The sequence below is a fragment of the Gopherus evgoodei genome, chromosome 1, assembly GCF_007399415.2.
Source record: "Gopherus evgoodei ecotype Sinaloan lineage chromosome 1, rGopEvg1_v1.p, whole genome shotgun sequence".
Taxonomy (NCBI): Eukaryota; Metazoa; Chordata; order Testudines; family Testudinidae; genus Gopherus; species Gopherus evgoodei.
The window spans coordinates 294,473,634-294,498,377 of record NC_044322.1 but is presented as its reverse complement, the minus strand read 5'-3'; the positions used below and the strand labels follow the sequence as shown (position 1 = coordinate 294,498,377).

Here is a 24,744-nt window from a genome sequence, read left to right as displayed (position 1 = left end):
CTTGAAGTAGAACCACACTTTGGGCTTCAGGGCTTTGGACTACATTCTTAAACACATCCTTGCTGTCAACAAAGCTGTCATAAACAGATAATTAAGGGTTAATGTCTCTTTTACCTGTAAAGGGTTAACAAGCTAAGTGACTGGCTGACACCTGACCAAAGGACCAATCGGGAGACAAGATACTTTCAAATCTTGGTGGAGGGAAGTCTTTGTTTTGTGCTTTTTGTCCTGTTCTATGTTCTCTCTTGGGATTAAGAGAAGCCAGTCATGTAACCAGATTTCTCCAGTCTTACTGAACAGTCTCTCAGGTTCCAGATAGTAAGTAATAGATAGAAAGCAGATTAGATTTGTTTGTTTTCTTTATTTCAAGTGTGTATTTTGCTGGAAGGATTTTATCTCTGTTTGCTGTAACTTGTATTTTATGCTAGGGGGATGGAGTCCCTCTAGTCTATATAGCTGAAGACCCTGTAAACATTTTTCCATCTTGATTTTACAGAGATAATTTTTACTTTTTCTTTCTTTAATTAAAAGCTTTTCTTTTAAGAATCTGATTGATTTTTTTATTCCTGTGTAAGTCCCAAGGGGACTGGGTCTGAACTCACCAGGGATTGGTGAGGGGAAAGGAGAGAAGGGGGAGGGAAAGGTTAATTTCTCTCTGTGTTAGGATCCAAGGAGTTGGGATCAGTGTCTCTCTCTCAGGGAGAGTCTGGGAGGGGGAGAGAAGGGGGGGGAGATGAATTTCCTCTCTGCTTTAAGATTCAAGGAGTTTGAATCACAGTGATCTCCCAGTGTAACCCAGGGAGGGGAAAATCTGGGAGGAAGGAAGGAGAGGGGAATGGTTTATTTCCCTTGTTTTAAGACTCAAGGGGTTTGGGTCTTGGGTTCCCCAGGGAAGGTTTTGGGGGACAGGGAGTGTACCCAAATACTATATTTTGGGTTGGTGGCAGTGTGATAAGATCTAAGCTAGGAATTAAGCTTAGAAGGGAACAGGCAGGTCCCCACTTTCTGAATGCTAAAGTTCAAAGTGGGAAAGAGACTCTGATAAAAGCCATAGCAGAATTGGCATGGGAGGGTTAAAAGTAGCAAAATGGTTTTAGTGCTACAAGTGAGAAAATACTATGATTAAAATGTATACTTTTTCAAATGTTTTAATTTAGGCTTTCAAAGGCTTTTTTAATTTCCTGCTTTTATGCTAATATGCTTGTCATTCTGTTTGTTCGTTAAAATAAAGGCTAAGTTAAATTTAAGATTTTTATTCAAAGCCTGGGAAAAGAAGTCATTCTGTCCTGTCCCCCACAGGGCTGTTCAGATATTGTTACAGTTAGGTGCATTATGGGAACTTAAAAAAGACACAGGTTACAGGGCTGAATATCCTATAGGCATGGTGCGGTATCTTCCATTGTTGCACCTAAATTCCATTACTTGGCAACACTAAAATCCCTGTAGAGTTAAGTCAAGCAAATTAACTGATACAGAGCATTGTCTGTCTTCTGACACTGTTGGTGAGTGTGTATGGATAGTACATTAGTGTAGTAATGTATTGAGAAGTAAAACTTTTACATATTTGGGGCCAAATTGTAATTTCAGATGTACATACAAGGCGAGGTTCCCATTGAGGTCCATCTGGCCTATAGTATAGCATTTATAAATATGACTAATATAATAATGATGCATGTATCAGGGTCCAGGTTGTCCTTCCTAGATCCATACATGGATGAACACTGTGTATGCAGCCCTCCTTCTAAAGGAGGGCTTCTGTGGCACCTTACAAGACTTCCTCAGAACCCCGAGGAAGGTGTTGATGGATCTGGAGTCCAAGCAGGGCGAGGACAGGAGAGGGAGGCAGGGCTGAGGGGGAGATTGGAGAGACATACACCCCTCCAGTGGGCTGCATGGAGATTCTCAAGAAAAGACAGTAACACCCTGAGGCAATGTGATCTTCTCTGGGACGTCATCAGTTCAGTCCATCCCAACCCCAAGGTCCCAGGAAATCATGGGAAGCCTGGCTCTGTTGGAGTGCAAAGGAATAGGGGAGAGCCGTGGGAGACCAGACTGCAGAACTTCATGTGGATGATTCTGGCCTTTCAAAGAGCCCTGATTACTTCTGTGGACCCTCCAGGTTTGGGAGTGGCAGGGAATGATCCAGGCTAGGGTAACAAATACAGTTAACATCTATGTTCTCATCACACTACAGTATAGAAATCCAGCTCACATTAAGTATGAGGTGCTGAAAGGGAGGGAAGGAGAGAAATCCCAAGTTTCACCTTTAACGCTCTAGAAGAGATGACAAAAAAAGTCTACTCTTTCTTGTCTGATTTAAGTAGGTCACAAAAAGCAGGAAATGTATGTGTCTTTTAGAACTAGAATCTGGAAAATTGTTTCATTCATTTCTTGTGGGCCTTGTGATTACAGGAAAAGTACAAAACTGAAACTTGACATTTCTGTTATAGGTCACCTAAAGGTCTAACAATGTATGAAATATATATCATTTTCTACCTTGATGTCTTCATATTGGGTATGAGGCCTCCAGTTTGGAGAAATGAGGGGAAAGTGAGCTTCTCTCAGGTCACTAATTCTATTGAATGGGTTTTAGCAAGCAAATTTAAGCAAGACGCGCAAGTGTGTTCAGTTGGTATCACTGTTGACAGCCATCATTAATCAATGGGTGGAGACTGTCCACTAATACTAAATGTGTATGTTCAGCTATTCCCTCCCTTTCAGCACAATACATACATCAGCTTAAATGTTGTGCGGTGAACAAATTAATCAATCATTAAGCCATATCCTCTGAGACGTTAGCTGTGTGTATGAAAAAGGATTTTATAATAAAGTTACTTGTTTTGTATGTAAAGCTTAACTCTAAATATACACTAGCCTTTTGGAAAGATGTTGGGATAAAATTTCTGCATTGCAGGGCCAGGGAAAGCAGGATGGGAATAACTTGGTCCAAACTCTGCTCTCAGTTACACCCACAAACCCCCACAAACTTTAAAGTAACTAAGATAACTTTTATGGCATTGCATGGGTGTGACTTACAATGAACATGTCTCCTAGTTTTTCTCTCTGTAAGTAGCTGTGAACTGGGTTTATGAAGTATGTTTGGTGCATCTTATTAGTAATAGCTGTCAGTGGTGGAATTTCTGGAAGTTATACCAATATTTTTGCTGTTACATCTCTACCCTTGACAAGTAATAGATACTGACATTCCATGACTCAGGCGACATAAATAAATTTGCACATGAGATTCTCCTGTGTCTGTGGTAAGAACCTTAAAATCAATGTGTCCTTTCATCGATTGCTGGCAGGTGCATATCTTTGAGTTAAAGCGTGGGACCCAGAAGTAGTATTGGGTTGATTGAATTCAGCACTTTGCAACAATGAGCAAAAATTCAGATGTGGTTAGGAAGAAATCCCTGGAGATTTTAGAGGTTGATTTGGGAAGCTGCTGTAACTTGACAGCTAATTGATAACTTGGTACTGTAGCTCTGTTTTTACTATAATTGGATGCAGGTGGAGGACTTCTTTTCATCTGGAATTAAGAGATAGCAGCACACAAACTTTCCTGAAAGGGTAATAGATTTGATCCAAAACAGTTCACATTAATGAGAAAGTTGAGTCAGATAAAGATGTTAGGTATAAAAACCAGTTACATTAGAAAAGGATTAAACATTTAAATGGTGATGTAAATTGAGAAATAAGGCTAGCTTGCTAAGCCACCTTCCTAGCATCTATTAACTCTCACAATGGAACTTGGACTGAGGTTGGAATAATCAGATTTGCCTTAATTATCTAGTTTGATTTTGGCCATTTAAGCAGCATTGTCATTTCTAAATAGCACATCAGTGGAATTACTCATTGATTAATTTGGGCCATTTTTGTGCAATATAAAGAAAACACTATGGGCTGACTTCATCCCTGCTGTAGCTGAGTATGACTTTCCATTGGTTCAACAGGAATTGCTCCCTTTTATGGTACAGCTGAATTTGACCTATTCCTAGCCTATGATTCTTAGTTTTTGATAACCATCCCTAAGAATTTAGAGTATTATTTTTTTGAAGAAACATAATTGAATCTGTAAGGAAAAACTTGATTAAGTAGCTGACATCTTATGTACAGAATTCAACATGTTTCCACGTTCACTCCAAAATATACCTGGATGAAACATTTAATACAAATCAGATGCAGGCCAGACTCACCCAGGACTTATTCCAATGTAAACCCCAGTAGAGGTGTTCTGGGGCTGATAACTAACCAGGGAACAAATTAGTGGCAGTAGAAAGTGACCGCAGTTTTGTTGGGGTTAGGGAAGGCTATAGAGACAGCAATAATCAAAAAATCAAAAAGTGGATGGCTCAGGAATGAGATGTGGCCAGTGTGACTAAGAAGTGTATTGATTCAGTGCTTCCCCCAGTGGACACTGCTCACGAAACTCCTGCAGAGGTTAAACTTGTCCCCCCTCTTTGGAATCCCCAAAGGGAGTGGTGATAATTCCACCCTCTGTTTTTGTCCATTTGCACCTGCCTTTGACAGCTCTTCTGATTTGGCCCTTAATCTACTGTATTTTGGGCGATTTTTGTGGGAAAAAAAATATTTCCCATACATTTCTGCTATGTAAAGGATTTCTGAGTTTTTAAGGTTAGAACAGTAGATGGGTCTGCACAAGTACATTAAAAAGAAAAATGTCCCTGTTATTTCAGAATACAACTCAGAAATAGATGTTTCCAAGTTTGGTTCTCTATGGGTAGTTGTGGTTGGGTATCTTTATTAAGTTGGTTCAAATCACTAGTATACTTTAGTAGCTAATAAGGACACACAAAAGGGTCATGAATAAGGCTCCTTATATAGTTTTTCATTGCAATATGGTGAACTAAAAGAATGTTTTGTGATAATAGGTGGTGATCTATGCATTTCAAGTGTCTTTTCAGATCTCTCTCTAACCAGATAAACAGGAAATTAGAGAACTTGCTACCGTCTTGGACTCTGACTCTGAAACGAAGAAAACAAGGAAATTATTTGATCAGCTCACAGCTGACTGATCAAATCACTTTATAACCTCTAAAATGCATGTGCCTACAGAGGGAGTAACTAGATCTTTTGTGTTACAGTAGGGAAAAGGGCAGGTGCTCATGTGGAAACTACCATTAACTCTGTTTCCTTTACTGGATGCTTTTATATCATCAAATGAAGTCAGCCTCTCCCCCCCAGTTTTAGATAGACAAATGCTGCTCCACTTTTTCTCTTTCTTTGTAGAAGGACATTCTGAGTGCAGAGCCTCCATCTTTGGAATTAATTCCTCCTTAAGTCTGAGAAAGGCAGAGTTTACCTACCTTCAGGATATGTCACAAGGCACATTGCTTAATTTGGATGTTAGTCAGTTGATGGGTTTGTTGCTGGCTGAGACTGAGAATTGTTGGTTCTTTCCCTTGGCTGAGAGTCTGTCTTCAGTTGTTGGAGGCAGGGGCATGGATTGGTTTAATATTGTGCCCTCCATCACTCAGTATCTAGACATGAATGCAAAACATTGAAAATAACATCAATTGCTTCATCAGCAACGGGTCTTGGTGGTCCTCCAGAGGTGTCTGCCCATGGGGCAGATCCATAAGATGATTGAGAAGTATGATACACCAGCTGCCTCAAACTCAATGAGATTTTTTAAAACTTTCCAACTTACGTTTTCTGAACTCAACTATTCTTTTTAGAAAAGGGCATTTTCTCTCTGCAAAATCCCTCTCTCCTGGACATTGGAGAGCTGCTCTGTAGAATCAGTGTTTGCTTTGGCTCAGATGTAGTGTGCCCTTTACTATTTTATAAATTGGCTTTGTCATTCATTTGTACCCGCTTTCAGATAGAGGTGGATGACATAATAGGAACTGTATGGAGTGGTGACAGTCCAAGATTCCCCTCTGCATTCTGCCCTCCGCACTGACCTGGAAGGGGACATCCACAAGAAAGACAAGGTAGTATAATTTCCATTCTGTCTTTTTGCTAAGGATGCAAATTAATGCTAGTTGCGGTGGTAGTTCTATGTAATATGGACTATTTTGTAGTGGGAATTGGATGGAGGCTAACAGCAGTCCCTTAAAGGCAGTCGCTACCAGCCTGTGGTAGATTTGAACCTCGAAGTGAAATGCCGCATATTCCATACAAATAAACTTTAAATGACATTTAACACACATGGAAGAAAACTGCTTTTCTAAGAATAACTTCATTAATCTTTACACTTCATAAAGATCACAATATATATTTTTTCTTGGTTTCTTTCCCCTACATAAAATAATCTTTTGCAAAACCAAAATTGCTGTACCTAGTTTTTAAAGGTCAATATAACCTTTAGAATGAGTGAGAGAGAAATGAAGCTTGTTTTATTTAAGGCTCTTTGGTGCTTATTAGGCATTGGCTCAGAAGAGAGCTCAGGGAGGCACTCTTTCCATTTGAATTCCCTGGTGCACAGCTTAATAAGGTGCAGTGAGCACTCCATTTTGCAGCCAGCCCACTCTGCGTTGGCCCCTGCCTCCTCCCTACCGCTTCCAGTATGACAACAGCACTCCGCAGGAACCAGTCCTTGCACTCTCTGAGTACAATACATTCCTTTCTGCTCCCCATCCCAAGCCTTTTGCATCACTGAAGTCCCATATCACCACTCTTCGGTGGTGATTAGGCTTCATGCAAGTTCTCTGGACAAGAGTGACTTTTACTGAGTGAGTGCAAGCACTGTAGTTGTGGCAAATCACTCTTTACACCTTATTAACCAGCCCACTCCCCCCCTCCACAGTCCCATGCAGGGATTGGACACAGTCTAGCTCTTAGATAGGAACTGGCCTCTCAACTTCCACCTCTAGCTAGTATCAGAGGGTAGCTGTGTTAGTCTGGATCTGTAAAAGCAGCAAAGAATCCTGTGGCACCTTATAGACTAACAGACGTCTGTTAGTCTATAAGGTGCCACAGGATTCTTTGCTACCTCTAGCTAGCACATACTCAGCCTCGGTTATGAGCAAGGCCTGTAATACTGCACTGCAGCATGGACATTCAGGCCCACAACCACAAAGGAAAAAGTCATAGGATGTTCTGATGTGGGTCTCTCTCAGTCTCTGTAGTCGAAGCCATTCCACTTTGTATTCAATCATTATTTTTTTATTGAGTCAGAGAGGGAATGACTTTTGTCCAGTGGTTTGGGCACTCAGCTGAGAGATCCTTCTCCAGATCCCTTCTCCTCATCAAGCAGAGGGGGGAATTGGACCAGGGGCTGCTACATGATGGGTGAGTGCCCTAATCATTGGGCTACATATAATTCTTCCCCTACCCCTAGTTGGGTTTTTTTTGTGGAATTTGGCAGGTTTGACTTAAACAGAGGAGTTTCTGCTAAATTGAGGGTATGTCTACACTGCAACAGAAGACCTGCAGCATGACTGTGGCAGCTCAGATTGGTTGACTCAGGCTCTTTGGGCTTGGGTTGTGGGGCTATAAAATTGCAGTGTAGACATTTGGGCTCAGACTGAAGCATGAGTCTCGGAGCCTGGGCTCCAGTCTGAGCCCAAATGTCTATACTGTTGTTTTTAGTCCCACAGCCTAAGCTCTGATCTGGGCTCTGAGATCCAGTTCTGTGAGGTTTTTACTGCAGTATACTTACCCTGAGTGACAGCTCCTTGTTAGGTAGCCCTGCAGATTCCTCAGGATTCTGCCAATCTTAACTTTGCCTTGCAGGTTAACCCAGACTCTCCAGAAGTGTCTCCCTGCAACATCCAGCCCCTGACAGTGCTCTCTCACAAATTAGCAAGTCTGCTGTCTCTAGAGAGACAGAGTGCACACCAGCCTGTCAGCTCAGCAGAGGATACACGCCTCACTCTACTTGAACAGCACTGAGATTTAAAACAAGAATAAGTTTATTAATAAAGAACAGAGATTTAAGTGATACTAAGCAGAGACAATGGAAAAAGAAAATGGTTAGAAATAAAACACAAAAATATAATAGTGCTTCCTAGTGACTAAAATGTAACTCAACAGGCTACAATCCTTGACTAAGATAAGTTTCTTACCTACAGAAACCTTGGAGTATCATTTACCCCCATGGTAAGAGATCCACCATTCAAAGAGACAAAGAGCGCTGTCCTCTTTTTGTCCCCTGATGGATAACAAAGGAGTTATCTTCTTCTTATAGTCCGGTAAACCACTGAAATGCACTCTTCTGAAATATATCCCCAAATAAAGTTCTTTTCCCCTGCTGTTTTGTTCTAGGGAGCTGACACCATTCTGCTTTTTTAATCCTCCTGATAACTTGCTTTTTCTGTTGCATTAAAATGCAAATGAAGTATCCTTTGTGTTGGTTTCATGATATTAGATTCTCAGCAGGGACCTAGGTGAATAGGTAAGTCAACATTCCTTTGCCTGGGGAAGGCTTGTAATCCACCCTACTTTGTTACATGCTTTAAAACATGTTTTTAGTAGACACAGACAACTTTTCAATTAACACATGGGCATATATCATGCAACATTCCTGATGACTGGCATGCCGTTCATTTTCATTAGATACCCTACACAACATTCTTTATAGCAATGTGTTAGGTTTAGAGAGTTGGTCAGGCTTGATAAGAGTTGCTGTTACATGTCAGTGAGCCCTTTGCCAGCATGCAATGAAGGGCTCTAAGGGCACATTTTTGGGGCACCGGGGCTCAGTGTCTGAGAAAATGGTGCAATTTACACTGTGTTTTTCTGACAAGGTTAATCCCCAGCTGTTCAGCTTTGGTTTTGTATTTAGAAAAGATCACATCCCCTGCATGAAACCAAAGTTGTACCATATTGTAGAATTCACTGTCAGTTTTTGTACTCTTTCCTATGAAGTAGTTCTATATAATGGAGACTGAATTACTGTATATTGTTAATTTGCCAGCATTACACTGAGTCAAGATCAGTTATAAATAGCATTTTGCAGGCAATTTTTGTGAAAGCCTTTGCCCTGGATTTGTCATCTTAATTCTTTATTGTATCTTCCTTTATTGGTATCAGAGCAGTTATTTAATTTCTTCAGCAGCAGAACACCAAGGTTTCACAAATTAAGGAAATATTGGATAAAAACATCCTATCGTCTGCTTTCAAATTACATGAGGATTTTTTCAAAAGCCAGTTGATTGCATTCGTATTCTGGCAGCACTGTACAATTAACATTGAACACATGAATTACATATGAAACACAAACAAACCTGCAGTCCTTTTATGGGAGGTAGATGTGGCTTTCATTAACAATGCATATATTTTTGACAGGACCACTAATCATGATTTGTAAGATCAGGAGCAAAGCTGGTTATGCTTGCGATAAACATGGGCATTCAGGTTGACATTAAAGGGTATTAGAATCCAACACTGAGTGCTGCCTGTGCATATTGTTTATATTTCATGTATGAAGTGCATGGCAAGATGATGTTACAGCAGCTCTGAACTCATAGCCATTCTATGTCTATGGTTGCACCTGATTAGTCCAGCTCAGCATCCATCTTTGCATTCAGTTCTGCCTCAGTTCACTACTAGTTCAGCAAGAGAAATGCTTGCATTTTCAGGTGTGTGTGCATATGCTTAAAATGAGAACATTTCAAATGTCAGACCATAGCAGTCTGGAAATGATATTTTGTTTACATTTTATAAAGGTCGATGAAGAAAGCTGAGCCAATGTAAAGCTATGGCTGGAAATTTAAATGCAGAAAAAGTCAGGACATTCAAAGTGATGCTTACCATAACAACCATGATTCTCACACCTTGCTTTGTATATTGCTATGTGCCATTAAGTTTTAATGCCTTACTACATGTTTGGCTGATTTACTGTAGAAACCATAGTTTTGAATGTCCTAATCTGGGCATTTAAATGCTCAATTGTAAAGTTAAGGCAGGATGTGGGAGGTTTGATTGAATTCCCTTTTCATGAATAAAAACAAAAAAAGAAAAAATTCAAGAAATAAAAAATGAGTAAATCAAGAGAGAGAAGAGAGACTCTTGTGAGGCGGCACGAAGTATGGAGATCTCCTATATCCCTGCACTCAACAGTGAGAGGGGAGAGCCCTTCTTACCCCATTCCAGCAATAAGAAGATGGGGGGATAGAGGAGCAGCGGGAAATCTTTCATCTAGCAGAATGATGAGTTCTCTCTCTCTCTTTCTCACTGAAGCAAGGAGGAGGTAGAAGGATTGGAGAAAAAGAGAGAGAGAAAGCATGGCTATAGCAAATGAGAATCCTGGGGTTTTTTGCAGAGGGAGTGCGTTTGTTGGGATAATACCACCCCCACACTCGCTTAAAACCCTGCATGTAAGGGTTAAAATAAGAGTATGAGGGATCATTGGTCTCAAACCCTCTTTCACAGATCCCCAGGTAGTCCTCAGACCACAGCTATCACCAGCAGCTTGCCAGGACTAGCAGGGAGGGTGGGCTGGTGAATCCTAGTTCATCATACGCACCACCATGAAGCTTCGAATTGGAGGAAACGTGGCCAATCTGATTGGCTCAGATTCACTTTTTAAACCAGGAGGAGGCACAGGAAGTTGTCTGAGCAATTAGCTGAATCTCTGGGTGACTGCTACATTGGACCCTGCCTTCTCCTGGGCCCTGTCTTGTCCCTGATTCCTGCCCTCCTGCCTTGTTCCAGATTCCTGCTTCTATGCCCCACCGCTGGCTCTGACCCTGACTCGATTCCTGACTCTAGTTCTGAGCCTTGGCTTTACTCCTGACTCTGTCTCCATCGCTGAACTCTGGTTCCTGACTCCTGTCGTGACCACTAGACCTCACTACCTAAGTCCCAGTCTACAGGGCTGGCTCCAGGCACTGGCAGAGAAAGTGGGGGGAATAGCTCAGTGGTTTGAACATCGGCCAGCTAAACCCAGGGTTGTGAGTTTAATCCTTGAGGGGGCCATTTAGGGATCTGGGGCAAAAATCTGTCTGGGGGATTGGTCCTGCTTTGAGCAGCAGGTTGGACTAGATGACCTCCTGCAGTCCCTTCCAACCCTGATATTCTATGAAGCATACACCTGGGGCAGCATTCCATCCATTTTTGGGGCAGCACAGTCTGAGCGCTTCTTTTTTTCTCCTTGCTTCGGCAGTCTGAGCAGCTGCTTTTTTTTTTTTTTTTTTTTGCTTGGGGCAGCAAAAATGATAGAGCTGGCCCTGCCAGTCTATGGCAAAGGGGGAGCTGGAGGAACACAACTCTGCCTCCACTCCCTGGCTTAGAGAAAGGGTGCTCTCCCACAGCTTCCCCTCCTACTTAGTTGGGGTAGTGAGATTTCTCTTTCCTGTTGGAACCAATTTTAGATTCTGCCTGCATAATATCAAGAATGTTCATTAATATTTTAAATACACAGTTTCCTGATGGAGAAGGTAACATTCATTATACAAATATTTCCTGGCTGAAGAAGGTCCTTTGTTTGGGAAAGAGAATGACACTGTCACCCTGTATGCTCTGTACTTTCTGACACTTCTGTCACCATATCAGAGTTGTAATTAGAGTGCTTGAGTCAGGTAATTCCAGGCCTAGAACAGAAATGCAAAGAAGCAGTTTACTGGATGTGTACACAAAGATACAGCCACCACAACCAAAGGGAAGTTCATTCTAGACTTATACCAATCACCCTGGCAACATATATTCTCTGCAAGCAACTGGAATTCTTCTTTAAATACTTTAATTGGAAGGAGGGCGTGAGCCCCTCTCTCTTTTTAACATATTCATTAATGATTTTGTCAATCATTATGATCAGAGTTAATTGTTATCCCTAAAAGTATATCCAAAGTGTTAATTTAACACAGGTTTAGTTTGTTGCACTAATCCTGATGTCTTAATACTCAAAGACTTTCTCACGTTATTCTCACCCCTGTGTGCGCGCACATGTGCTGAAGTTGTTTTGCAATTATCTTGCTTCAGAGCCTCGAGAATGGTTCAAGACAGTGCTCTGGTTGTGCAAGTGGTTTGCAAAGGAACCAAAAATCAAGAGAGCTGCGTGTCATTGGGAACCCAGTGTTTGGGCCCTCACACTCCCATCCAGAATAGTTTTCTTCTGAAAACTTCTCTGTACACCTGGATTGTGGGCACTCCTGAGATCTTCACTGGATATTGGACAGTTGCTCCCTCTATCTGCTGTCTTCAGAGGGAGACCTATCCCATTACTTTTAGAAAAGGTTCTCAGGTATTGGCTGAAGGAATATGGTACAGCCTCTGGCTAACCTGAGTCTAGCTCTCGAGAGATTTCTTGCTCCAACATCCCCTGGGGTTTCCAAAACTACATGCAGGGGATGGGGGGCTCAATCTGAAGGAAGTGCCAGCTCCTTTCCCACAAAACCTTTCCCAGATTGGAGGATCAGCAGGCCTACCAAGGGGGTTCCCCAAAAGAATGATGATGGAGTGGCCACACAGCTTCCTCTGAAGATACTGGGCAAAGGGAGCAGAGCAGAAAACATTACACTGGGGGTGCAGAGGGTTACTGGTCAGTGCCGTACCCTTCACAGAAGACGTCATATAAAGTAGACGTGTCATAGCTGTGCAAAGAGAGTAGGAGCAGATGCTCACATGGCTTTGTTGTATTGTAAATCCCTAATGGGGACATCATTGAGTACGTGACTATGTAACCATCATTAAGCCTAGACTTCAGATTTGGCCTGGTGGGGCACCTTCTTTTTATAACATACAGGAAACGCCTTTAAATATTTAACATTTGCCAAACTGAGGTGTTGCGGTATTTCCCTACGCTTCATACGAGAGAGGCTGTGTGGATGGATGGTCTGAGCACAGGACGTGGAGTCAGGAACTCATGTATTCTGATGGTGACTTGCTTTGTGATCTTGGGCAAATTATTTAACCCCTCTGCCTTAATTTTCCCTTTTGTGTAATGAGGTTAATAATAGGCACCTAGTGTCCAGTATAGTTGGCACTTTGTAAAGACTGCACATTATGCATTGTAAAAATACTGTTACAAAGTAATAGTGTTACAGGCTAAAGTATAGAATTTATGTATTTAAATGAATGTTTGAATGAGCACATCCACTCCTACGTGAGCTGCACGAACAAATGAGATGCACAGTTGTGCATAAATTCTTAGTGCTAGACCTTTTTTGTCTGAATCTTGTGCTCCCCCCACCAAAATAGATAAAACATGATCTGAAGCTGTGGGCTTGAGCTAAAATTAGGTACTTCATCACTCCTCTGAGATACTATTGTAAGATGGAAATAAAAGTAGTACCAAGTGGGATTTTGTTTGCTTTCATCATAATAAGTAGGTTTATGGAATTGTTCGAACAAGGAAAGAAACCTGATGTTGAGGGAGGTGATGTCACACAGTATGCTTGAGAAATTGCTGACAAATTCTTCATTCAAGTGACGCTATAATCTTAAGTGCTTCCAGAGTCAGTGTCAGTTTGGGGTATTAGCTGCATAGCAGCTAGTCGTGCAAAGTGCATCAACTCATAGACATCCCCAGTTTAGAAAATATTATTTTGAGTAACTGTTGTTTGCTTCTTTATGACAGCTCCCCTCTTTTTGGTTTATTTTTGAGCCTGTTTTCAATTTGCTTTTTCTTGAGCAGTGTAATAGGATTAATTCCCTAAGTAACTTAGCAGTTTTGTGCAGTGTACCTAAAAAACGGACCTTCTGTGCTTGTATTCCTGTGTAGCTCACCCATGGTATTGTATGTCACTTTTGAGGGGAGCCACGATAATGCAGTGTTCATTTAAATGTCAAATTGAAAATGTATATGTGAGAGTTAAGGATACGACCCTAGCTAATTATTCACCAGGGGATTCTGAAATTCTGGGTTAATGAGGAAAAACATGCGAAAGACCAAATGGCTGAACATCAAAAGCCGATGTTAGTGAAAGTGCAAGAGAACCTTGGAGAACCTTGGAGATATAAAACTGGAGAACCTCAGGCAGCCCTTGCCCAACATGCATGGATGAAAAAGGAGTGAGTTTTTATGGCTTAAAGCAATAGGATATGAACTAAAATCTCCAAATGCCAAAGAGAGTGAGAAAGACATGAGACATCCACAAATCGGGAGTCCATGTGCACTGCATGAATGAGGGATGTAAAACTGATGGAGCTGTTTAAATGTGAAGATATAATGTGGTATTTTTGGAACCTGGATGGAGGTAAATCTTCCCAATCCAGATAGGTGAAGATAACACTGGTAACACAGGGAATCTTCCAGAAGAATTGGAATTGATGAGTATACTGTTAGTATAACCCACACACTTCCTAGGTGTGGTGTTCTGTCCCATCTAGTGGCACCGATACCACTTAAAGAGAGAGATAAAATGGGTCTGCTCTACAGCTGCAGCTAACAGCCAGTTGGCTGCAGAGGTCCCAGGTCTGATCCCACTTTCTGACAATCGGGGTTTGTTGGCATTACATTAGCACCTGGACTGAGATCGCCATTTGTTTGCCATGTAGGGGTTCGGTTACATCAAAATTTGTGACTGAGTATTCTGGTAGCAACCATAGCAAGGAACACACATATATATCTGCATTTGATGAACAGAGTAGCATTGTTGATTTTGGAGATGGACCTTTGTGGTGTTCAGATGTTGCTTGTGATTATTTGAACTGGGAGCACTGGCTGTTGGGAGTCTGAAAGGACAGGAAACAGGAAGGATGGGGAGGAGTTTAGGAGGCAAAGTGAGAGTTACAGAGGGTGCAGCAGCAGCTTGGTAAAGAGGTTTCCACTTTAAAAATAAATCCTGTTGAAGTTTGTTAGTACCTTGCCCACAACCTTGCTATGCTTATCCAAGCCTTTGTCACCTCAAGATCAGACTAATGTCAGTAATTCTGCATGATTTATATCTTGAGACCACTGGGAAATTGCTGCTGCTGTGGAATGTGGCTGCCATTTATGTAGCAGCCCACACCATCCATGCTCTGGGACCTGCATTTGAATTTGAGTAGGATTCTAGTTGGTGGTTGGTTTGTTTTCTGACCTGGAAAGCCCTGAATGGGTTGAACCTAGTTAAATGAGAGACAACATCTCTGCTTGTGCCACGCTGCCATTGACAGAGGTGCTTGAACTGTTGCCCTTTTGTGATAAGTAGGAATGGGCAGCTGTGAAGGTGCTTTCTGTGATGACCTCTATAAAGTTTCCTAAAAGTGGGCAGCTGTGAAGGTGCTTTCTGTGATGACCTCTATAAAGTTTCCTAAAAGAGTGTGGGAACGTTTATGTTCCTTTATAGCTTTAGTTGCCCTATATAACATTATAGGAGTGACGCGTTCCTAGTGTGGTGATCAGTCCATTGTTTGTTTGTTATGACACTTATGATATTGATGAGATTGTGACTTTGTTACAAAGGTACCCAGAGGGGCATCTGTTGAATGGCCGACATCTCTTATAAATGTAAAGAAATACAATAAACAGGAAATGAATATGGGACTGTACTGGAAGGTGCAAGTGGCCTGGAAAATATCTGTTGATATTCTGATATCAAGATTTTTGATATTAAGATTCCAGGTTGGGGGTGGAGAGTGGCTATGATGCTATGGAGTAGCTTTCCCATCTATTCTAAAATACTTGCCATTTAGTGACTTCTTTGAGTCAGAGAAACAAGTTATTTTGTATTTTATTTTTTTCTGCCCCTTTCCCCTTCACTCCATATTTTTCTTTCCTTCTGTTGTTTATCTTGGCTCATCTTTTCCTCCATATTTTAGTGTCGGTTCTATTTCTTTCTGTCTCCTTCCACCTTCCTTATTTCTATTCTTCTTTCTTTCCCCCTGCATTGTTTTCTCTCTTCCCCAATGATTCAATCATTCCCTTCCCTTCAGTGTCTCCTTCACTCACTTGATCTCAGTTTCTTTCTTTGTCCTCCCATACCCCTTAAAATAACAGTCTTTCCATCCCCTCATGCACTCTTTCCTTCTTCCGAATACACACATCCTCTACCCCTAAAGCCAGTGCTACCCTCTCATCAGCTCTCTTATATTTGCCCTCCCTCCCATACAAACATCTCCAAATACACTGTCTCTTGCATCCATAAAAAAAGAAAAGAAAATGCTAATTATGCTCTGTGCTGATTATGACCCCTTAGGCACCAAAGCCCACTTAATCTGGTGCCTGCCCTGTGTGTGCGCATGTAATGTTTCACTGAGCAACAAACATGGCTAATAATATTCCAATACACATTCTGGTTCAAACAGTAAAACATATATGTTTGGAGGGAAAAAAAGTTCCCACAATATTAGGCTTTAATATTTTCTCTTATTTTTAATTAATTTCTAAACCCTCTGGCTATCAACACTACTCTGAAGCCTTAAAGTCTTGGATAAAGCAAAGAAAAGAAAAAAAAATCAAGAAAATGAATGAGGCAGAGCTGTGGAAACTAGATAATGAATAAAACTGCACAGAGTTTACTTGTCACTGTTCAAGCACATTGGATCTGTAATCAGCTTTCAGTTATTTGTAGCCAAAATTTACTAAGGTGCACAAGTGAACAGGCCAGGTTTTCATGCTCCTACACGTGCAAATACACATAAAAATTTGTGCATGTTTGTATGTCTAAAATACATATTTCATAGGTACATTTACCCAGCGAATGACCTTTAGATGACTGACTGACTGCCCATGCAATTCCAGTAAATGTGCATGCATTTTAGTATGCGTGTTTGTGTGTGCAAGCATCTAAAAAAACTATTTTGTTAATCTTGGCAGCGCACACAGCTCTGTTACCAACTGTTCTTGATCTGGTTTCCAAGAGGCGCAGGTCAGGATGTTCCCAGTGAAGTGTTGGATAACTGGTCTGCCAGCCATGAAGAGGCTACTACCTCATACACCATAGTCTCATCTGAAAATAAATTGTGTTCTATCTGCTTTTACTGTTAAGGTTCCCCTATCTTTTCCCAAGGTGAAGTTTATACCGCCTCAGAAATTCTGCAGGGCAGTCTCTCTCTTGCCTAAGGAATGGAGACAAATGATATTGACTGGCTGGTATACATCTCTCAAGAATCAGTTTGCTCATGGCCATTATGCATCTGATTCTGAGATATGCTGAGCACATTCATCTCACACTAGGTTCAAAGGGAATTCAGCGTCTCATACAAAGGGCTCAGATCTTTGGCCTCTCCATGCCTAAGACTCCAGCTAGCCAGCCTCATGGCGGGTGAAGGAAATATGAGCCCAATAATAACATAGAAACCATAGAGTTTGCCATACTGGATCAGGTCATTGGTCTCTAGCAGTGGTCAGTACCTCATAGGGGTTTTAGGCCCCAATTCAAAAAAGCACTGTCAAGCTAAGTTCCATTGACTTCAGTGGCTCTTTAGTATGTTCTTAAAGTTAAGCATATGCTTAAGTTTTTTGCTGATCTGAGGCCTTTGTTGCCAATACCTAATTGTTTCAAAGGAAGGTAAAATCTCCCAAAATATACCTAGCAAATAGTATGATGCTGTACATGAGAGGAGGGATGAATTCTATCATACCCTCTGCAATGAGTTGATGCCCTGAAGCATGAAATAGCAATCAGTTTCTGTGCCACAAGTATCAGATGGTGTGCCTTGCTTATCATCAGTTTACTAATACAGTAATAAACAATTGTATTTCATAAGCTGCCATTCAGAAGAGGCCCAGCTTGCTGAATTGCAGCGAATTAACACAAAGTTCAACCAGCAACAATATATATATTTCTAAACCTAATTATGAAAAGCTAATTTAAAAATTCAGAGGTTAGAGCCATAATATATAAAGTATACTCTAATATAATACATAAAATATATTCTAGTTTCATTATCTATCCCACAGAAAATTTTAGTTTGACCCTAGACAATTTTCTGGGAAAAACTAGCTTAGGGCAGAGTGCTGGTAAATAGTGGCTTAAACCCAATTGAACCAGGAACTGGGAAAACTAATTGCATCAATGTCCATCAAGCATAGAAGGAATCTTTTCAAACTTTGGATACAGCCATTCAGAACTGAGGAGTAGGCTCGGTCTACCTATTACATCGAAGTTGATCTTCTGCTACAGAATGCTACATGGCCAAATGGGCTATCTTTCAGTAAGAAGGAAAGAACTGAGACCATGTAAGGATTTTACAATTTTACAATAACCCAAGCAATGACAGGAAAGCATAGTACAACCCGTTGTTTAGTTTGTCAGTCTGAGCAGCACTATTTTTAATAGACTGAAGACAACAAGTAGATTCCCTTGAAGCCTGACAGATAAAGCGCCGCAATTAGTTTACTTTTTTAAGTCACAAAAGCATGGACCAAATGCTCAGCATTGAAGTCATTTAGACAGTTGCTGCAGTGCATAAATAATAAAGTAAAAACTTCTTATTTCCATTTCTTATTGGAAAACTTAGAGAAATGAATGCAAACCTTCAAATATTGCAAGGCTTTGGAATAGCATGATTACATCTTGAATGACAAGCTCAGTACTTGAAGTAATATTTTTACTTTGGTAAATATTTAGTAGGAGAATTTACTTCTAAAATTAAAAATTACTGTTTGTTACTCTTGCTTTTGTAATAAGCATGTTAAGGTTATCTCATCAGCACCTAAGCTTATCTTTTTCTGGAGAAGTAATTACCCTTTACCAAGTATATATTACAAAGGACAACCCAATTGTAGAACGTATGCACTATATATCCAAGGCTTTGGTGGGTGGGAATGCTTTTGTTTTAGAATAAAAACCCCATAGTGGTGCAAACCAATAATAACTGTCTCTGGAAATATTGTAAAACATCATTAGAATTATTTACTCAGATGTCATTGGGACAGTCTTTTCATTGCTTTCTTTGTCTTATATGAAAAGGATTTTCTGTATCAGGCTTAGTCACATGCTATGGCTGGATCCAGTTAGTTATAGAATATATATTGAATATTCAGCCAGTTATTTACATTGCAGATTTAAAGTATTATACAGTATTATACAATAACTACTCTGCTTATTAAATTTCTGTATTCTGAACCCTTCCAAATTTTTCTTTTGATGCAGTATAAGGTTTGTTGAGATGATTACATTAATAATACATTGCTATCAAAAATTAAAGTGCAGCACAGAGAACATACTAATAGGTTTCATTGATTTACACTTGTAAATGGGTGCAAGCAATCAGAAAGCAGGTGCAAACCTGAGTTTAAATGAACCTGCAGTGATGATAAAGTGCCAGAATCAGTGTGAGATTCATAGCTCTGGAGTTGAATAGGGAAAAATGTTAAACATAATGAAGTTACTGAGATTAAAGCTTCTGAGAGATTTTTTTTCCTGGTATGAATTTTAAAACTCATTTCATTGATTTCACAGTTTCCCATTCCATTTATCTTTTGATTCAGTTCTATATTTTCAATTTTAAAAATACAGTAGTGGGGAGAGAGTAGCTTAAAATTATACACAAGATGAAAAGTATATTCAGATTTTCTGAAGAATTTGGTAGGTTTCATAGTGATCAGAAAAAATAGTCGGTGACTATTTAGCTCTAGGTAAGTACAGCACTCTACAGTTTGACATTGTTTGTGAGCCACACCATCACTAGTTTTGGACAAGGTAACTATTCTCCAAAATCGGAAAAAATATATTCTCTCTCATAGGAAATCCCAGGGAGAATATAGAGGAGTCACACAGAACAAAATTGGCTGTCCTTCGGTTAGCTGGATTTTTTTTTTCAATCAAGAGAATTGTATTACCATTTATAGAGATGTGAGGCTATGTTTGCAGCTGGGCTTCTACTAGATCTCTATTTTCATACATGCAAGATTACCTCTGAAAATAATCAACACACAGACTTTACAAATTCTAACTCAGGTGTATGCAAAACTGGTTTGGACAAATAGATTTTGACTTGCAAAACACAACACTGGCATGCACGTATTAGAATTGTTCCCATGTGTGCATGTGCCAAAAATTTGCTCCTGCCTAGTGTGAAGCATGTATATTCTCTCTCACAATTTGGTGCCTATACAGTAGGAAGTTGTGGCCACAAAATCAAGCCCTTGCTCTTTTTTAATCATCTCAGATACTCCATTTTAGTCTTGCAGGCCTTCCCCGTGGCTTGTTCATGTAGGCAGCTCTGAGAGAGAAGCACACTTATTTTTGGTACAATCTGTAATATTTTTTTCTGGAGTCTCTCTCTGTATCTGGGTATTTATATGACCCCCTATTGCTGTAATATCTGAGCATTTCACAGACATAATGAATCATGGCACACTCTGGTGCAAGGAAGCATTAACGTCCCCATTGTACCAACTTAGAAGTGGGACATAGGAAGAAATAGAGAGTTGCCCAAAATCACAGAGGAAATTTGTGTCAGACTGGAAGTGGAACACAGATCTCTTAAGTCCAAGTCCAGTGCCATAGCCTCCAAACTGTAACTGTGTATGCTAGCTGGCTATACCTATGTCTTTATTTCCTATAGAACTTTAAATTTCAGTCAGTGGAATTTTAGATATATTGCACCAGTAGCAGGGGTTTCGGGCTTTGAGGAGAGCAACTAAAGCCTATAATGCCATATCCCTTCATCTCTAATGGCTTGTATGCACTACCGCGCAGGGTCGATCTAAGTTACGCAACTTTAGCTATGTGAATAGCGTAGTTGAAGTTGACTTACTTAGATCTACTTACTACGGTGTCTTCACTGCAGTAAGTCGACAGCTGACGCTCTCCCATCAACCTTGCTTGTGCTGCTCATTCTGGTGGAGTACTGGAGTTGACAGGAGAGAGCTCAGCTGTCGATTTATCGCGTCTAGTATAGTGTCACTGCCTGCCGATCCGGTTAGTAGTGTAGACCAACCCTAACAGGGAGATGTATCAAACCTGTGTGCAGAGGTACTCTGTTGATTCATCCATGAAACCAGACCAGATGGGCTTCAATAAGCAGAGATAAGAGGCTGAGAACTCCCCTAACAGAAAAGTTAGAGGGATGGAAAAGCGAATCTTGAAAAAGGAAGGTATAAGAGTAAGCAGGGAGCTAGAACCAAATTTATATTGACCTGTTTTGAAATATAGCTCTACGTCAGTTGTTTAATTTTGAATTAGAACACAGAGAAAGCTGAGGAAAGGCAACCACTGAACATGGGGTTGAGTCGTTAAGGCCTACCTGTCTTGTCTTATGAGGGATGCAAGTTTACAGAGCCAAATCCATCCAAGCTGTCACATTGTCAGTTTCAATGCTGTAACAGTAAACATGAATTTGGCCTATTTGCCATCTAGGTGGGAAGCAACTGTCTCTTATCAACCTATCATTCGCAGTCACCACCAACACACATACTTGCAGATAGCCAGCCTGAATGTAGGCCTTCAAACGGGTGGCTCTAGACATTTCACCGCCCCAAGCACGGCGGCATGCCGCGGGGTTGCTCTGCCGGTCGCTGGTCCTGCGGCTCCAGTGGACCTCCTGCAGGTGTGCCTGTGGAGGGTCCACTGGTCCTGCGGCTTCACCGAAGCTGCGGGACCAGCGGACCCTCCGCAGGTACGCCTGCGGGAGGTCCACTGGAGCCGCACGACCAGCGGACCCTCCACGGGCACGCCACCAAAGGCTGCCTGCCTGCCGTCCTCCCGGTGACCGGCAGAGCGTCCCCCGTGGCATGCTGCCCCAAGCATGTGCTTGGCGTGCTGGGGCCTGGAGCCGCCGCTGCCTACAAACCTGGAAAAAACTGCTAACATTGGTCTCTCTATAGTGGTGAGCGGTTTGCTTCCACTAACACTTTCTCAGCACTTCAAATCCACCCTTTTTTTTATTATTATTATATTTTAGACTCAGTACTTTTTGACACACTGCTTTTGGAAAAGTTGTATAGATTTAACAGAGAATGATAAGTTTCCTATAGACATTTTAACCTTTCTACAGAATTTAACAAAAGAGTTAATGAAAATGACCTGGTCTGGCAGCCTGATTAAGCCAGACTGTATTCTAGCTGGCAATCTGCTGGGCTGTGTGGGGTTGGAGGGGTGGTAGATGATTGATACACCTGCACTCTTTTGACTTGATGGTGAATGTAGCAAATTCATCCTCTCTAAAGAATTGCACAAACTCATTAAAACATTTGATAGATAGGAGGTAAATTGCTATTAAAGTCTACATTTTTATAACTAATGTGCATAGAACCCTATGGATTTCATCCCATTTCATGTAAATTCTATAGCAATTTTACAGAAGCATTTGGCTTAGCATTGGATAATTACCAACCAACTCCTTAACCTAATGCTGGGTACTGACTCCAATACTATTTACATATACCTATTGCTATTAGGGAACATTAAATTTCTCATTGGCCATATGGTATGTTTGTGTGTGATGTAGCTTGGTGGTTAGGAGAGAAGAAAGTCAGAGCTATCCATTCCATGACAACGCTAAGGAGAAAATGTTGCTTTCTGAATATGTATTGACTTATGAATAACTCACTGAGGTTTCTTCTAAACAGAGTCCTTATTGTGCCTTCATATTAGAAAATATTGTATGCAGAAGGAGATGAGTTGAACTGAGGCAGGAAAAACTACAAAAGTTAATTATATGTGAAATGGTGAAAAAAGAGAGGAATGACACGTTTGTTGAGCGCTTCATATTCTCCTAACTTCAATGGGAAAGAAAGCAGGAAAAGAGTTCCATGAGAATAATACATTGACTCTTGGGTGCATCTGATTCATTTCTGTCATAGAAGCTGCAGCCACATTAAATATTCTCCACGTGTTTCACTTGTCCTTTTTGCCTGCTGATGTTCAAATAAAAATTAGTAGCTCAGTCAGATAGTCATATTTTTTTCATACAATGTTCATTGAAAGTAAGTTCAAAAACATGAATTCAAGTCAGGAATTCATTATAATCAAATTATTCTCTTGTGCAGTCTGTTTATGGCACTCACGTTACTAAATAAAATTACTGGACTTCTTAAGCAGCACCATATCATTATTATTATTATTGCCTGATGCATTTAATTGTAATGTTCATTACAGAGTTTGTGAGGGGTAGATTAAAAGTAAAAATCTCTGGAGTTGAGCTGCCCATAATCATGCTAGGAGTTTCAATTATAGAAGAATTCTTCTAATTATTCTGTTTAATTCTGAGATGCAAAGGTCACAAGAATAAATTTTCCTTGTATGAATAAGCACTAGGGAAATTATTTAAGACCAGCCTATTACCATGTGACATTACAACCGATTTTACCATTCAAAGAGCAAATGGGCAAAAAATACTCAGGGGTCAATGTGGGACCAAACATCTGCACCGTTTTGGTGGTATTTTAGGGTCTCTTTGGTGATGTTAATAGTCACCATTTTTGAGGGGAGTTTCTAAAAGTGCTCAGCACTGGTTTGATTGGTACCATTAAGTCAGTGGTTAAAGTCTCATTGATTTCAATGGGAGCCAGAATTAGGACAAAGGCTGAGAGCTTTTGTAAAACTCACTCCTCCTTCCAATATAGGAAGGGGAGTATAGTCCAGTGGGTATTACAGATGACTGGGAATCAGTGCTTCTGGCTTCTCCTACTGGCTCTACTACTGATGCGGCATGTGACTATGTGTAAGTCACTTAACCGATCTTTGCCTCAGTTTATTCATCTTTACAGTGGGAATATTAATACTTTTCTACCACACTAGATTGATGAGGTTTTGAGAATCTCTGAAGAAAAGGCATTACATAGTAGAAGTACAAAGTATTATTAACTTTATTATTATAATAACACTGGAGTATACTTGGTCTTAGTATTTGTGGTCATCAGATACCTCTGCTTCACTTAAGCATAATCAACTTCAGAAGCTTGTTTGCTCCATATAATTTGCTGCGATGATCATTAACACCTAAATATAACCTTTAAATTACGTTGATGAGAGAGATCCAGATTCTGCCTTTAGATGCTCAGACACAACTGCCAGTGAATTTAGAGCTACCAGATTCCGTGATTTGGCCTAACATTTTGATCAGGTTTTTTTCCCCCTCCCGTCAATTTGCATAAGTAACTCCATTCTTCTTGCTCAGAATTATGCATTCACATCAAGAGAAGAATATGGAATGACCAACTAGCTGTCTTTTAAAGCTGAATTCTAGGAGTGACTGTAAGAGTTCCTTTATGAAACAAATGATTTTGTGAATGCTAAGTGTTTAAGGTAACTTGTGAACATTTATGTGGGGACATTTTTTGATGGTTAATTGAAGAAGGAAGAGTTAAAATATATGCAGTGACTGAAATTGAAGCTGGAAAAAAAACCATAAAATGAAAGATAATCGATTTTTCAAAAGGAAAGCTTTAATGGACATTGGTGAAGAAGAGACCTTTGGGTGGGAGGGAAGCACGTTTCCCTGCTTTTAAACAGAATTTTGAACTCACAGAAATAGTGAAGAGATTTATAATTTAAAGTTGCTTTGAGGGATGCATTTCAAGGTTGTATGTTTCTACACTAGTAGTTTTCAACCTTTTTTTCATTTGTGGACCCCAAAAAAATTGTGAATGGAGGTCTGGACCCCTTTGGAAATCTTAGATATAGTCTGCGGACCCCCAGGGGGCCATGGACCACAGGTTGAAAATGAGTGTTCTGTGGCAACGACAATCTTTTGCTGACACTTTAGATGTAGTCTACAGAGCCCCAGGTCCACAGATCACAGGTTGAAAACCACTGTTCTACACTAACAAATTGCACAGATGAGTAGGACAGTCACTTTATTTTTGTCAAATCAGAGGGCCATAATTATTCATTGTGTTATATGCCCTATAAAGATAAGAGACTATGTCAACTGGATACACCTGATAGAATATGAAAAGCTTTGTATTTATGCTAGGGCTGTCAAGCGATTAAAAAATTATTGTGATTAATCACACAATTT

General features: G+C 40.5%; 1 protein-coding gene across 2 annotated transcripts in view; it reads left to right on the top strand.

Annotated features, from left to right (window-relative positions):
- NAV3 (neuron navigator 3) overlaps positions 1-24,744 on the top strand; it is an 854,219-nt gene that overhangs the window by 104,860 nt on the left and 724,615 nt on the right. Inside the window, exon 3 of one of the 2 annotated variants that reach the window (XM_030548662.1) lies at positions 5,846-5,957. The exons of the other annotated variant lie outside the window; for it this stretch is intronic. The gene's annotated coding sequence lies outside the window, so the exon portion shown is untranslated. The remainder of the gene's footprint in view (positions 1-5,845; positions 5,958-24,744) is intronic. 2 annotated transcript variants of the gene reach the window in all.